The sequence below is a fragment of the Alligator sinensis genome, unplaced genomic scaffold (assembly GCF_000455745.1).
Source record: "Alligator sinensis unplaced genomic scaffold, ASM45574v1 scaffold1546_1, whole genome shotgun sequence".
In the NCBI taxonomy this organism is placed as follows: domain Eukaryota; kingdom Metazoa; phylum Chordata; order Crocodylia; family Alligatoridae; genus Alligator; species Alligator sinensis.
In genome coordinates this window covers 381,319-385,810 of record NW_005842689.1, presented here as the reverse complement: position 1 = coordinate 385,810, position 4,492 = coordinate 381,319, and the positions used below count along the sequence as shown (strand labels likewise).

The 4,492-nt window shown below is 46.3% G+C and overlaps 1 protein-coding gene across 1 annotated transcript in view; it reads left to right on the top strand.

Annotated features, from left to right (window-relative positions):
• Positions 1-4,492, top strand: part of PPP2CB (protein phosphatase 2 catalytic subunit beta) — a 62,902-nt gene that overhangs the window by 9,335 nt on the left and 49,075 nt on the right. Inside the window, exon 2 of the mRNA XM_014524871.2 lies at positions 6-95. The gene's annotated coding sequence lies outside the window, so the exon portion shown is untranslated. The remainder of the gene's footprint in view (positions 1-5; positions 96-4,492) is intronic.

Genomic DNA, 4,492 nt, shown 5'->3' with positions numbered 1-4,492 from the left:
AGAAGGGCTTCGCCAAGGAGCTGGACCAGTGGATCGAGCAGCTCAATGAGTGCAAGCAGTTGAGCGAGAGCCAGGTCCGCAGCCTCTGCGAGAAGGTGAGTGCGGCCTCGTCCCGCCCCGCCACTCCGCGCCGCTGCCGTTGGATCTGCTGCGCCTGTGGGCCGGGTTCCCCCGTTGCTGCAGCGGGAGATCCGCGCTTCCTTCCCGGCCGGGGCGGCAGCACCCCCAGCCGCCAGCGCCGCGCCACCCCGCTGGAAGGGCGTTCCCGCCCGAGCCGGCGGGGGCTGAGGGAGAAGCGCGGAGAGCCGCGGTCCGGCTTTGAGGGGCCGGGTACAGACGCGGGGTGCCCGGAGAAACAAGCTCAGGTGGGGACTGGATCCTGCCCCTCTGGTCCGGGGCACAGCTGTGAAGTGGCTGCTGCCCTCGTCCCGATGCAAAAAACCCTCTAAACTCAGACATTAAGCACTGTGGCTCCACATCATGGCACGTCTCTTTCGCCTTACCTGCTGTGTGTGTATGTCAGGATAGGGAAGCTCTTCTCCAGGTCCTCTGTGTGCGTTTCTCCCTGTGTCGCAGAAGGGGAGGCCAAGGCAAAGTGGTTAGCCAGCAGCTGAGCTGAGACTAGCCTCCAGGTTGTGTGAATGCAAGTCAGGTTCTGTCTACAGCGCAGTGTTGCTCAAAAGAAATCAAAGAAACTTTTGCTAGGCAAGAGCCCAACTAAGGTACCCAAATGTCCTTAACTCTGTCAATGATACAGTGACGCTTGAGGTATTTAGAGGTCTGTGGCATAACATTTGCATAGAATTCATTTGTAGACATGTTTGTGCTGTCTTATTCCTCTGTTTATCACAGGCTACGTTGGAAAGCTGAGGCTGTTTGAGTACCCTAACTACCTTTTTAGTATCCTGTAGAGAAGAATGGGGGGTGCTTATTTCTGGGTCTCGCTGCCCTGGTTATTCAAGCCCTTCCAATGCTCCTGTGGTAGTCTGCATTGGAATCAACTCGGTAGTCCAAGCCAGTAGCCAGTAGTGAAACCTTTTAAAAGTCAGAGCTAAACGATCTTGTGTGTGTCATTTTGGGTTTTTTTTAGAAACGTTAAAACCAACAGAATTATTGCATACAATTGGCTATAAAGGAAAAATAGTTACCTTTTGTCACAATTGCTCTGTTGAAGGTTTAGGTGAATTAGTGACAAAAGACCCTGTTTATGGCTTGTAAAACTTAGTAATTATGTACAGTTGCTAATAGTTTAATTTAAATTTGTTAAGATATGCCTTATGCATGGGGCTTTTTAATTAATTAACCTTTTATATGGAAAGTTGATGGCTTGTTCTGTCAAAATTAATCTCGTCAAAGGTTATTGCCATAAGTGCCAAATTTCTTAAACCATTTACTTTTATTTAAATTGGTTGGTATTGTGAGCAAAGCTTCAGAAAAATTATTTTGTCCTTGCAGTAAGCTTGAGCATGATGTGATTTTTTTTTTTTTTTCTCCATAAGTAAAGTTTTGAATACCTGCCCAAAGTACAAAGAAAAATACTTGTGGTAATTAGGTTTCTTTAAACTTATCTTAATTTGTACATAACATTTACTTAAACTTTGAAAAATGTTTAATTACTATACTTTTATTTCTTTTCAGTTAATGGTGTTGACTAGTTCTCCCCACCAGGTCTATTGTCCTAAGACTGTGGTAGCCAACTAATGTTGAGTCTTGTAACTTAAAGCTAGGTAGATAAGGAATTTTTAATTGGATGATGACTAAGCCAAGTGAACAAAGTTCACATATAATTCAGGGGGAAATAACTTATAATTGTTAGAGTATGTCATCAACTTTTTTGGTCACCTCAACAGGGGTTGCAAACAGCCCATAGCATAATTTGACTATAATTTCTAGTTGAGGCTTGTAGTTACCTGTAAGACAAAATACTAATGAATAAATATTGGATGCTATAAAACTGCTTCCTGTGCTAGTTATGAAAAACAGGCTGAACTTTGGAGGCTTGTCTATCACTGGTGATATAAGAATCTTCCTTGGCATGGTGATAGTTATGGGGACAGAATTCTACAGAATTCTATTTCTGTGGTATCTTTAATTTTCTCTGTGTGTGTGTCTCCCTGCATGTGTCTCATGCAAGCAACTTTTGAGCCAACTGCTTAGACTTTCATGCCCTCACCTGTGGGGATGTAGGATAGTATGACTCCAGTTGCCTTTAATTCCCTTTTATCCAAGTCGGTGATGGGGACTTAGTAATGTCCACTATGCTCATTGACCTCTCAAAACAATTTTTAAATTCCATTTTAGTTCTTAATGTACTTCATAAATTGATATAGGTCTGTGAACAAATCTTAATATTGGCAGCCTTTTGTGCCTGTAAACCAGTAATTAGGCAGTAGACGTTCTTCATACTGGAATGAAATTTAATGGACGTAGAAACAAACATTTGTGGCAAAAGTAGGAACAACAAAAGGATGGAGTTCAATACTGACAAATGCAAGATGCTACATGTAGGGAAGAATAATCAAAAGCACAAATACAGAATGGGTGATAACTGTCTTGATGGTAGCCCTGGAAAGAGTAGGTTTTTTTGGCCCTGTTGGGTTACAGACTTGGTGAGAGTCAGGATGTCATGCACTACAAAAAAATGCAATTTGGCTTTGTGTTGCAGCAACAGAAATATAGGGTGTAAGAAGGATGATAGTGCTACTCTGTCTGGCACTGGTTAGGCCTCACCTAGAATGTACAGTTTTGGGCTCCACATTTTTAAAAAGGATATGTAGAAGGAAGGGTGGTGGGCAATAAAATGATAAATGGTTTGGAAGACAAGGTATACAAGGAAAGGTTGAGAGAACTAAGCATCTTTAACTTGCAGCAAAGGTGATTAAGGTGGGAGACATAGTCTTCAAATATCTTGAGTGCTGTTATAAAGAGGGAGAATACTTTTCTTACTTCATTGCAATAACTTGAATTGCTGCAATTTTGAGTTTTGGTTGGCTGTGAGGGAAAAAAAGTTTTTTTTCCTGTTAGAACAGTGGGGCAGTGGAATAAATTGCCTACCTAAGGAAGCTGTGAAATCTCCTTCATGGGAGACTTTTAAAGAAGAGGATAGATAAGCATTGGTCAAAGGTGATCTGGGACTAAAAGTGCCTGGAGTGCATTGTGAAGAGACTCCCCTGTGCATCATTCAGATCAGAGCTCGGCAGCCCAGAGCAGATAGAAATTAGAGAAAATTCTGCTCAGCAGCAGGAGGATGAAGCAGAGCTCCACAAACATTTTGGAGCTGGACAAAGAGGGGTAGGATGATAGATAGGGGAATTCTGGTTCTCCAGTTACTGTGTCTGATGCATTGGCTGTTTGCAGTCCCTGGGTTGCAGTACAGAGTATTGGGTGTCTCATTTGCCTCCCACCTATCCTGCCATCCTGCCCTTGCTTCTGGGCTCTGCTAGTTTCCATGTGGGACTGAGAAGGAAGTGTTCCCTCTGCTATCTCTATGGGTATCATGGTTGGGGGGGACGAGGGGGGTTGTTTTTTTTTTGCCTGGTTTAGAAGCAGTGGGTGTACTGTGCAGCCAAGATTGTGGATTTTGACTGGTGTGTGCTGATGCTTCTGATGGGACTTAAAACCCAGAGGTTCCTCTCTAAAGAGTCTTGCTCTTCCACTGAAGATCAGACTGGTTGCCACATTTGGCATCTGGAAGGGAATCTTACTTCAAGATCAGCAGGGATCTGGGTTTTCTGTTTCCCACGGAAAAATGGAGAAAACCATGGATTCCATATTTTTATCGGAGAAAACGCAGATTTCCCTTTTTAGCAGAGAAATCCACGGATTCTCCGCTTTTGCAAAGAGCTCTTGGAGGCTGGCACAGCTGCAGTCTGCGAGAGCTCATTGCAGAAAGGGTGGGAAACCCTCAGCCCTACCAAGAGGAGGAGGGAGAAGGGGGAAGGGCAGGGCCTGAGCCTCTGAGACAGCCAAGGCTGGGCTCAGGCTCCAACTTGCCCTTTGCCCCTGGAGCATCGAGGTAAGTGGGGCAGGTAAGTGGAGCAGGGCTGGGAAAGATGGTTGTGGGGGGCTCGCACACAGTGGCTGCTGCCGCTTACCTGGAGGGCAGTGACGGACGCTGCCTGCAGAAACCTCTCGCTGCCGCTCCAGAGCTGTGCCCAGAGCTGTGTGGCTGGCCACCAGGTGGCAGCCGCAGTGTGATGGTGGCCAGGCAGCATGCAGCCATCCCCACCACCACGCTGTGCCGCTGCTGCCAGCGGCACAGCTCTGAGCACAGCTCTGCAGCAGCAGCGGGAGGTTTTGTAGGCACCGGCAGTCACCACTGGCACAGGCAGCCTCTGTGGCTTACCTGGAGGGCTGTGTCAGCTGTGACTGCTGCTGCGGATCCATACTCGAAGCTGTACGGCTGACACGGGGTGGTGATGGGGATGGGAATGGCTTTCCTGCCCCTCCAGGTAAGTGGCAGCAGCCACCATGTGCAAGTCCTTCTCTTCTT